At 39.8% G+C, this 12,246-nt stretch overlaps 1 long non-coding RNA gene across 1 annotated transcript in view; it reads left to right on the top strand.

The window, feature by feature from the left end:
- Nucleotides 1-2,204: 2,204 nt before the first annotated feature.
- LOC139828018 (uncharacterized) overlaps nucleotides 2,205-12,246 on the top strand; it is an 85,779-nt gene continuing 75,737 nt past the window's right edge. The window contains exon 1 of the long non-coding RNA XR_011739183.1: nucleotides 2,205-2,357. This is a non-coding gene — a long non-coding RNA (uncharacterized lncRNA). The remainder of the gene's footprint in view (nucleotides 2,358-12,246) is intronic.

The following is a 12,246-nucleotide window of genomic DNA, read 5'->3' on the forward strand; positions in this document are numbered from 1 at the left end:
TTTCACATTTCCAGTGCTCTTGAGACATGGCTGAAATAAGACTAAATTCTTCCTGTTCTTATACTGACAATTGTTTTCTTCTCCTGTGTTACATACAGCAAAACCCAAGGAGGATTCCTGTCCTTCCAGCAGGGTCCTGTGTTCTGATGGGTTGTATTGTTTTTCAGTGCTTCATTGTCTACTACTGTAAAATTGGTCTAACAGTGTGTAGCAGCCTGACATACTGGTATGAGCTTGGCTCATAAAAGTGGTACATGAAGGTTAAATGTAGCTGATTAGTAGAACTTGTGCTGTTCAACAGCAAGGAAATAGCGAAGAACATACTAGATGGAATGGGATGGTGATGTTAATGCGACAGTTTCTTAAGATTATAGTAATTTACATTACTATATTATACCTGAAAGAAGTCTATCCATTTGAAAACTGATTTTTTTAAAGGAAAAGCAGAAAAAAACACAAGCTGCTGTGGAACTCAGCATGCAGCACCCTGTTGTGCGGCCAGATCCTGGGGCAGGTGGTGTGAGTAGCCCTGGGCAGGCTGAGCGGTGGAGAAATGCGGCTCAGGGCAGCCCTAGTGCTTGCCCGAGTGGTGACCTGGAATTTGTTTCTATCCATGGTTTGCTGTTGCAATTTAATAGAAGCACCTTTCAGGGACTTTGGATGTGAGTAGTTTTCTAAGAGCCATCTCAAAGGGCAATAACAATAAGAATCGCTGAAGAGAACCGATTAAAATGATCTGGCAGGCAGGCCCTCCATAGAAATGCATCTTTTTTTTGGAAGAGCTCAACACATTAAGACTATTGAGAGTAAAATATTGCAGGAGTGAGAGTGCAAAACAGAAGGAATACACAGGAGCATTTATTTTAAGCATAATTGTGCAGGCAAAAAATGCTTAGGGTACAGGTGACTGGGCTCAAATGACTATTTGTGGCATTACTTTTAATTGCCTTTGTAGGAAGCATTTTTTAACCTGCTGGCAAACATTTGAAAAGCTCAGTCAGTCTAGAGGGAAAAGAGATTTCTGTGTGTGGCTATTTATATTGCCTAATGTACAAACCATTTGTTCCCTGAATAGAAGTTTATAATTAAAACAAATTAGAAAGTGGCTGGGAGATTTTTATGAGGAAAGAAGTATATATGGATGGGTTGGTTTTCTGAACATGAGGTTTTTTGTGGTTTCTTTGTAATAGCTGAATTTCCCCTTCTGGTTTACAGTGCCATGTATGCAATTATTTATAAGATAGTGGAGTATAATAAGTAGAGCATCCCAGCATTAAGAAACCACTCAAAACCCACACAAAGAAACCTCAGGATTTATATTACATGCCTGCTTTGTATTAACCCCGACCTTGATTATGAAACTCAGAATGATCAGAAATGCAAAAGAAGTTATGCTGATGATATATGGGTAAATTAGCAGAAGCATGTTTAATCTGATAGCCAGAGATGACAAATTTTGTTCTACCTTTTTCAAAATTATCCTTTACGCAATAATTGTAAATGTTCAATTTGTTCTTCATAAACTCTGCATGAGGAAAAAGATGCATAGAATAGGAATGTATCACTGGGGTCAGCGAATCCAGTCCTATACAGCTCCATAGGAGACATTTAATCTATAAGGGTCTAGGGAGCAATCCTGCCTCAAGCCCACACACTTCACAACAGACTACATAAGCTGTACATCTGGAGGGAACAAAAGCTGTAACCCCAATGTGCTCTCCATTATGCAGTATCAGGGAAGTATGAGCGATACACCCCACAGTCACAGTTCCTTCCTCATGACTTAAAAGAAGGCTGAACACTTGATTTTTTTTTAACAAGAACTATTAAAAATGTTCAAATTTCTTCCTAAATACCCTTTGAAATATTTAAAAATGTTTTTAATTAGGTCTTTTTGCCCCCATGACAATGTTCTTGCCATGAGTTGCCTGCAACACACTCCCACACTCTTCCTGTGTCCTTAGGAGTTAGCACACCTTTCAGCTGGCCTTTTGCCACACTCCTTGGTTCTGGCTTAGCCAGTCTCACACACTCAGTGTGAACTTTACATTTCTTTCCCCCTCCATGTTCCTGCCTGTTGCATGTATATCTCAAATATTTTTCTACACAGCTGCTGTGGCCACTCTTCCTCATTTGACACTGTGTAACAGGTGGTTGGTTCTGTCCTCTGCTCTCCAGATCCTCCTGGCACTGGTGGTCCTGGTGGAGGAAGAGAGCTGTGATGCCTGCAGCTCCCTTGGGAAAGCGCACACCCTCCTGCTGCATACAGCTTTGTCCTCCCCACCACAGCATGACTCCATATACAGATTTATTCCAAATGCATCACCCAGGGCGTGGAGGAACATGCCAGGAGTAAAGTAAGTCTAAATTTCAACCGAGCCCCATGCACCAGTGCATTTGGGGTGGCTGCGACTTTGGATCCTTACCCTGCAACTGCTGAGGGAAGTGTTTTATATGCCTGCAAAAATGCGCAGGCTGGAAAGCTGTGTCTCAGGATTACCTTTTGTGAAGAGTTGTTGCTCTAATAACTGCTTCTTTCTTTTACTGTCATCTTGGGATGATTCTTGTTTCTCGAGGGACTACCTGGTGTTTGGACACAAAGGTGATTTTTTGGTTTAAGTTGCCTGTTTTTCAGTGGGCATATGAGTGTGTGTAAATGTGGTGCATGTGTCTATTTATTCTCTACTTTACCAGAGTATGTGGCATTGGAAAGGGCCAGAAACATTTTTCTTCTTTTAAAAGGCAAAATGTGATAGAAAGGTCAGCACTGGAAGAATATGTTCCCTTCATTAGCCTTATTTCATGGTGTCTGCATGGTCACTTTGGGAGCCAGAATTAATTGTTGGATATTGTTCTGTGCATTTTAATATCAGGGTGAATGTTTTGATATGTGGAACTTGTAGAAATCATAAAACCTAATGATGCTAAAAAAAAAAAGCCCAATTTCCAACAACCTCATTACATACCAAGCCAACAGAATGAACAAACATATGCGTAGAATAAACATAGAATAATGCCTAGAAATGCACTGGCATTCAGAACAAAGCAGAATACAGTTCAAAGAAAGAAGATTGCTGGAGCTCTTGGAACTTACTTTAAAAATACAAAGCCAAGAAAACATACAGCTAAAAAGTAAAAAGCAGGCTAAAACCATCAGATACTTCAGAAGAAGACTATACCACTCCTTTGCTAATATTAAATACCAGGTTTGTTAGTTTGAGAATCTATATTTTCTTCATTATGCACAGAGAAGTAGCAGGTTGAACAGTGAGCAAAGACTCTTTCTTTTGTTGCAATTAGCTTTCATTTTCATGTATTCGTGCACTGCCACCATTACTTTTGGCTTTTTATGTACCAAAAATGTCTGGTAGTCAGAGAAGAATATTCCTACAAGCTCTGTGGGATCCTGTGCCTTTTACAGAATCGAGGTACAGCAGATACTGTGATCTTGGAAACCCAGGAGCAGCGATCACAGTCCTGGAGGTCACTGAGAGCTGGAAGCTGCTGCCTCTTGTGCGAGCAAGATGTGTGTGTCAGCAGCACCTTCCTCTGTGTGAGGATGCTGGTTTCTGTCAGGCTCCCAGCAGCTGCCTAGTGTGGCACTGGGAGGGCTGCAGAGGCACTGCCTTTCACAAAGGCTGGAGAGAACAAATCAGGTGATCACCGGCATTTTGCCTCTCCAAGAGGCAGGCATGTATAATCATGAAGCCCACAGGATAGTTGCAAGAGTGTAAAATCATTGGCTTGTAGCATGTATGAGAAGCAAAGTTTCCTGCTGAAGCTTTGCACCTATTCCAAGTGTGTTATTGCATTCATTTCTTAGAATTTATGCTTTTCTATTCTGACTGTTCCATAATATGCAAAGAGGCCTCTGCACTTCCACTGTCTGATTAGAAGTGAACTGAGTAGCATCAGAATTTTTAAGATGAGTAACAACATGAGAAGAACTTAAAGCCAATATCATTACTCATGTTAAATGACTGAAATACTTCTTTGGTCTTCAGGATTGTCTGCTGACTCCCCTTTGGGAATTAGTTACCTGCAGACATGGAGCAGGGACAATGCATCTGCTGCTTCAGAGAAAGGAAACAGCTTGGGATGTCCCTATTCTTGTTCTCAGCTTTGATGTCCAGATCAGAGGCATTAATGGGTTGCTATGGCCTGTAAGTAGATAAGGTCTTGGCCTTATTTGTGTCTCTTAAAAACTGTTTCAGTGGAGTATTAAGAAATAAGATTACTTTTATATGATTGGTTATTTAGAGGCACTTCTGTACATGCAAATTAAATCTATTATTTTGGCCAGTTCTCTGTGCTGTGGTTCAGTGGGTCTCACTGGAGGATGTTGCTCCTCACGGTGTGAAATAGGGCTGGTCTTTAGCAATGGTGTGATGTCTCTGGCCTCTGTGTTGTTGCTGTGATAGGTTATCGAGGGAAATCAACCTGAAGGACATACAGGAACATGAATCTGAAGTAAAGCCCAGTTTCTTTTCTGGTTTTCTCCCCCCCTCTAATTTCCCCCCCCCCTTTCCCTGAGTGCAGCTCTCCAAACCTCTACGCTTGTCAGGAGAACTGGGGCAGAGACAAACTTCTGAGTGATCTGAGTGAGGACTGAAACTAGTTTTGTTATTGATTAAATATGGTTCATATAAGAAATGATTCTTCAGCATGGATTATTTGTGTCTGGGAGAAGGTCAGTAGAGACTATAAAGCAATGCATTAAGAAGACTGTATGCCATCCTGTTTAGAAAAGCTTGGATGGCTGATGACACCATCTGGTTTTGGCTACATAAAGGAATGGAAAATTTTTCTATGGCTGTCAGCTCACACACAGACTTTTCAACATTCTTCTGCTAAAAAGAAAAAAAAAAAGCAACATTTTGGCTTTGTGATGTGTTTTTTTTTGTTTTGTTTGTTTGTTTGTTTTTGTTTTTTTGTTTAGTGTTGTGTTTTTTGCCTCCTCATTTCAGGGCAGAATGTTTTAGCATCTCCTGTTACTTGAATATACAGCATGATCTCTCATTGGGATGCCTGGTCATAGTATACCTGACCAGACACTCAGATTCAATATTTTGGTCTCACTGGCACACTCTAATAAATGTGGAAGCTGAACTGTTCCTAAGAGAGAAGTATTTCTTGAACACCTGAAGAACTGTTCTTGTTATAGAGGGATTTATTTAGTACTTCCTCTGCAACTTCTTATGTGAGCTTGGATAATTTCTTCAGCCTTTTTGCCCTTCACTTTCTGTTTATAAAATTAGCATGGCTAATTTGTCTGCTAGGATGTGGATGAGCAAATACCAGTGATGCTGCTGGGAATCTTCTGGCATTAACTGAGCTCCAAAATATGATGCTAAACAGTTTTTCCTTGCTTTTTTCCTTCCTTGTATTTTTAAATTTTAAGATCTCCCGGGATTCTCTCTTACCATATAAATACTCGATATAGTAGATCTCCAGCTTGATTAGATCCCTAGGGATTGTACTGATAACAAGACGTTAATATATTGCAAGGAAAGGAGAGGAAGATTCAAAAGTCCCTCTGTGTTTGTTTATGATGTGAGCTGTCTATTAAACTTTCCCACACACACACCCAAACCCTGACATGCACACACCTAACATTCTGCTCTTGACAAGTCTCTGGCTCTCCTGTTGCTGTCACTCAGAGTTTTGTCACTGACTCCTGGCACAGCTGGAGCAAGGTCTGCCTGGGCATGGGGAGAGGAGCGTGTGGCACCACAGACTCTGCCTCGTCTCTCATTATATTTTTTTTCACCTCAGCCCCAGAGAAAAGGTTCCCTCACAAGCCCTTTGCTCACAGGAGGCACCTCAGTTGCCAGCTCTTAACGCTTACATGAAGAGGAGATTTGTTGATGTGAAATACGTGCAAAATTCGGCAGACATTATAAAATATTGAACAAATCTACATGAGAAAGACAGGCATACAGAATTTCCCTCTATTTCTCACTTCCTTAGTTCTCCCTCTGTGTTTTTGGCTCATCTTGTTTCCGGGTAACACAATGGTATTTACTGATTTTACAACATTATTTATGTTTTCAGATCTTACTTTGGAGGAATTGCTATTGATGCTTGGATTTAATTAGCATGGGACTTGGTAACAGCTTAATAAAAATTCAATTACAAACCGTTCATTGTTCCTTGGGAAACATTAAGATCTATTATCAATATCTCCAAAAGGGATTAGTTTAAAACTGACACTTTTCAGAATTAAACTGGGAAACTGGTTTGTTTATTTTTAGGGTGTAATTATGTTGAGTAGGTTTTTAACTTGAATTCAACTGCCTCAATTCAGAGCCATATTTCCATTATATACCATTACGCATATATTGATATGCATACTCTAAAAGAAACCCAGTATTCTTTCCTGGAATCCAGTGAGTGACTGTGAATGATGAATTATGTTTCCAGAAGGGTTGTAAACAAGAAGGTAAATGGGAGCTCAAATTGATTTTTATAATCGAATTTCAGTAAAAATATGGAATGATGGTAATTCATTCTGTGCCATGGCGAATTTAATTCCTGCTGTAAGAATAGGAATTACAATAATCTTGTTTTGTTGGGAGTATCTGAAAGGATGAATTTGTTCTTATGTAAATATCATAAAACTTTCAAATTGAGGGTCATTACCTAGATGTGCTACTATGTGCCTCCTACCTGGTTACGCCTTTTCAGAGCCCTACCTTGGTTTTGACTGTACCTGGAGTCATTACTGCCTTTGTAATATCTAAAGTTGACACAGATGTTTAAAGTATATTTGCAAAACTTTCCTCAAATGTTTATCTTCCTTCTCTCATCCATGCCTTCCAGTTAGGTTTTAAAACTAGAGATTCTTTTACCTTCATCCCTGTTGTCTTTTTTTCCGTGTTTTTTGCTGGTGGAAGCAAACAACTGAATGCTTTCTGTTTATTTATTTTTTTCTTTCTTAGTGGCATTTCAAGACTTAACCCTCTGAAAAGCTTTACTATCAAATAAGGGTATAGAAAAGTGATAACAAAGCAACAAAACAAAGTCTGAATGCTATTTAATCTGTGGCATTCAGCCACAAATAGGAGTGCAAGAAAAATGTTGGATGGGGAGGAAGGATAAAAATAATGAAATTCCATTGAAGCACATTTTGTTAGTTTTTGGTGGAAAACTGGGGCAGGAAATTTTCTCTTTTGAGGACATGAGAATGTTTGGGGAATTTTTAACGTAAATACTTGGCTCTTCCCCCATCCTCTTATAATTTGGGACTCCAGGTTATGTTTTAGCCTTTTCAGAACCTCAAGGAAAGATACGACAGAGCCCTAAAGGCTTTTGTCTATTGCTTAATATATAGGAATTGCTGGTCTGCTTGCAAAACCCATCTCTTCTGTTAAACTAGTGAATCTCGTGAGCAAGGGAGTTCATATATGAAGTTTTAACACATGGGGACACAGAGAGAACTTATTTAGCTTGCCAGAGTCCAGCTCTGCTGTGTGGGATGATGTGCTCTGACAGCAGTTTGTCATTGGAAGCAACTGCTTACCATACCCACTACCACAGACAGCAAAAATATGAAGAGCAGTGCCAGCAGGTTTCTGGGCACTCTGTCTTCCTGACATTACTCATTGAATAAAGCATATTTTCTCACAATTGGTCAATTACTGCTGTTAACAAATGGATTATTATCACATTAACCTGCATTAAAAGAGAGTCTTGTCTGCTAACTGCTGGAGAGAAGCAGTTTCTCAAGCATGATAGATTTCAGTAATCATGTTAGGTAGTGACAGGTACAATTTTCTGTACTGGAAAAATGGGGAGGATTTTCAGAGATCTGATTGTGACAGGTATCTGGCAGTACTTGTGGCAGGCCCAGGCATATACATGTGGCATTATTCTTTATTCAAAGTTGTCTGTTGCTCACAGGGCTTTCTGGAGTATTGTTGGACAAAAAAATTGTTGTTAATGGACGAATGAAAAGGTTGATCTGAGAGCTTTAGGAACTGATGGCTGTTTCCTGAAGATTACACATACTCAAGTCTTCTCAAGATCCATGTTGAGAAGTTTTATCTCAGTCTGGATGGGATTTGGAGAGTGGGAGGCTATATTTGATGTCATACTTGCTGCTTAATAATAATATTTAGTATTTGGAAATGATTCAGGATTCTTGAGCAACTGCCAAGTTACAGTGCTCACTGAAGAGAATCAAGGTACCAAAACAGGGAGACAGACAAAGAACCACTTGGCCAGACACCATCCGGTACCTCAGAAGCTGTTGTTGATATTTCTAATCAAACCACATCTTCTTCATTTTCCCTGTTGACAACTCCATTAATTCTGAAGTGGGTGACAAGGCCAGTGTCTGTGAGGATGAGGTCCTAGTGTATACTTCATGGTGTGGAGAGCAAGGAGAACAAACCAAGACAATTCAAAGCTCCCCTGAATACTGTAGTGACAGACGAGGTATGGCAAGAAGAATTCCTGCCCCCAAACCATACTTGCTTTAAACACTACTTTCAGTGATGTGCCTTTGTGGTGTGGGGAGAGCCTCACACCAGACGTGCTGCTCTGCATGCACCCGTGTGGAAATGTGCACTAGCTGATATGCAAGAACAGAGAGTAGTTCTTGCAGAAGAGGAGTAAGAATGAAGTCTGTGTTTTCCATTGCCCTATCCCAGAAATACGCTTAGTTATAAAAGTCAAGCTCTACACTTCATGATGCAATGAGAATTGGGACTGTGAGTGTAGCACAGGTCACGAAAATTAGTACCCAAAGCCAGCTGAAGGTTCCCAGTTGCTTTTGCAGGGCTGGTGAGCAGTGAGTATGTTACCTCCTTTTCAGCACTCCAGAAAGAAAGTTCAAATCCATTCCCATCTAGTTGGTGAAGTAAGTAACAATAATATAAGAGAGAGAGATGATCTATAGCGTTCATTTTAATAACATTTCCCTTCTCTCAAGAGGATTTTTTGAGTCTGTGAAAGAGTCAAGATACTATGCAAATAGTTTAAAAAGTAGCATTCTCATGAATATAAAATATTTTCCTAGATGCTGAAGGGTCATTGTGAGGCCAAGGACAGTAGTCTGTGATGTTCTTCATCAGACTACACTGTGCCATTTGGGTTGCTTGGGTGCTGTGTCAAGGCTTTGATCTGCTGATTGCATCAGTACAAGGGAAGAACTCCCCATATTTTACCTCCACTTTATGCATTTATGTATTCCTGGCAGAAAATAGATTGTAGAATTTTAAGAGTGCTCAAATATCTTCAGATGACAAGCTCAAGGATTTTGCCTCCTTAATAATTCATGTGCCTTTAAAACTCCCAGAGGTATCCCCATGCCATAGGTTTCTGTAGGTAATGGTGTTTACATTAATATTTACTGAGTGGAGTATTTTTCACCTGCCTCTCTGTGTTGCTCTGGATGGTACTTAGCAACTGTTCCTCCCTAGTCTAGGCTGCTTCTCTTGTTAAACTTAATCTCAATGAAAGACAAACCCTACCTCATTAATACTAAGCATGACCTTCCTGCTAATTACAAGCCTTAGCAAAGGGTTAAGTGTCATGCTATTTTACTTCTATAGCTGGCTATAGTTTTTTTCGTTGGACTCATTAGCACTAACTGCCTTTGAAAATGCCTTTCAGTTAATATAATTTTCACATATTTTTTCACCCTCCAATTAAGTTGGAAAGGGTCATGATCAGGAAAAATTGTTGTGCAATGGGAATTGTGGAATTGGGAACCACCAAATAAATCAGCACAGCTTATTTCCCAGTAAAGACTATTTGTATTAAATTTCAATTTAATTAAATTAATTGTTCAACTAGGTAAGAATTTTACAGAGCTCAATGTTGTTATTAAGTGGTGTTTCTGCTGTATGTAGAAGGTATGGAATATGCAAACACATGGGCACTCTTTCACGTTTTAAGTGACAGCTGCAGCTGGTGCTGGGTGAAATTGTTTAGAAGGTGAGAGGACAACGGAAAATAATTTTGAAATAATTTTCAGGGGCTTCAGGACTTTGATTTTGCACATTTCTGGACCTGGAATATTCTGCCACGAACACACAATTCTAAGAACCCTCAATATGGGGATGGCCATGATGGCCTGAAACCCTTTCTGAATATGGTTATTCCAAAGAGTTTCTGCATTCCTCTCCATACTTACCTTGCATGGTTATACATCCCTGTTTTTCTCTGTGCTAACACACAGAGAAGATCGACTTACGTTGAAAAAACATTCCCTAAGAGATGACTGTAGATAGAGGGTGAATACTCTTTTTAACAGCATAGTGAAACAGTGAGAGGCCTCTCGCAGCCTTTCTGTGCAGCAACTCAACTGTGATAGGATGGAGGAAATGGAGAAACAGTATTATGTCAGTGGGTGGAGGGAGATATTAATATTAATACAGGAAAGAGGTGCCTGGATCCTGAAATAGTGGGCTGACGTGCCAGCCCCAAAATGCGAATCTTGATTTACTGCAGCAAATTAAGATTCTTAGTATCGTGAATCCTCATGGAAATTCATCTCATAAAAAACACACTGTTTTTTATTCTCTAGAAAGCCTTAGGGATTTGAGGCCTCTAGAAATTGAAGCTTTAAGAAAAGCATCAAATACCAATAGATGCATGATGCAGTAATAAGACAGTAAAAGTGCAAGATACAAAACAACTTTTCTTCCAACTGCATTACAAGCTAGTCTTATCATAACACAGATTATTTTAAATATATTTTGCTTCTTTTAAGGGGAATACTTCATTTTTTTGGGTTATCTGTCACAGTTGTATCTTTCAGGATGTCCTGATTTCAGCTGTGATAGAGTTAATTTTCTTCCTACTGTATAGTGCTGTGTTTTGGATTTCATATGAGAATAATGTTGATGACACACTGATGTTTAAGCAGTCAAGGACTTTTCAGCTTCTCATAGGGGCCTGCCAACGAGAAGGTGGGGAGTGCATAAATGGTTGGAAGGGGACACAGCCAAGACAACTGAACCCAACTGGCCAAAGGGATATTCCATACCATATGACATCATGCTCAGCATATGAAGCTGGGGAAAGAAGAAGGAAGGGAATGGACATTCAGAGTGATGGAGTTTGTCTTCCCACGTAACTCTTACATGTGATGCAGCCCTGCTGTCCTGGAGAGAGCTGAACACCTGCCTGCTGATGGGAAGTAGTGAATGAATTCTTTGTTTTGCTTTGCTTGCATATGAGACTTTTGCTTTACCTATTAAACTGTCTTCATCTCAACCCATGAGTTTTCTCATTTTTACCCTTCTCATTCTTGCTCACATCCCATGTCAGGGAGAGTGAGCAAGCAGCTGCGTGGTGCTTAGTTGCTGGGTGGGTTTAAACCACTATAAGGATTTGGGTTTCTAGCAAGAGAATAATGTTCTTGAAATCATTACAGGGAATCTCTTACCTCATTGGAAAAAAAAAGGTGAAGACAATGTATTTATACTACGGTCTAGAAAAAAATGAAGTTTTTCTTTTTCTACTTTGTGGAATTCTTGACTCATCAGAGAAAATGTTGACAGATAATGCTCTTTGATCACTTCTGGATGAGGCTCAGTATAACTTAATGCATGTATCTTGTATTGTAAATGAGATCAACACATTGAATGGGGACGAAATAAAGACTGAAACTGTTAATTTATCTGACCAGGACATCAGGCATCAAAGACTGGGACACAACTTCTAGAAAACATTTTTTGACATCATCTCACCTGTTTGAGTCAGTACATAATCCAGTGGAAAAGGATCATACACACAAGTCAGTGTCATTCGAGATCTACAGATGGCAGCTGCTGGGAGAAACTAAGCCTGGCTAAGGAAACTCTTGGAGACACTTGTGATACTGACTGGGTTTTTGTGGTTTCTGCCTTTAATCAGTTTGTTTTTCTCTTGAGGTTTGCAGTCTCCATTTCTTCCTGCAGATTACATCGTCTGAACACACTAGATTCCTATAGACCTCACTGCTAACGTGAATGTGCTTAATACTGCTTACTGAAGAGAGAAAGATCTCCCCCAGTGTTGGCTGAGGTTACTTACCCCATGCCCGCTTGGCGGGAAGGATACGTGGAACAGAAATCTGCAAGTCACGTTCTCCCAGTACTAAGGAGCCTTATTTCTAAGGAGATTTTTTTATAGAGCTGCTTAGAGATCTACAGCATTTCCCCAGCCACAGACAATGACTCAAGCAGAGCTGCCTTAACAGAAAAATATTTGTAATAATCCACATGTAGTGGTTTCCTTTCACAAGGAATAATG

The sequence above is a fragment of the Patagioenas fasciata genome, chromosome 5 (assembly GCF_037038585.1).
Source record: "Patagioenas fasciata isolate bPatFas1 chromosome 5, bPatFas1.hap1, whole genome shotgun sequence".
Lineage (NCBI taxonomy): Eukaryota > Metazoa > Chordata > Aves > Columbiformes > Columbidae > Patagioenas > Patagioenas fasciata.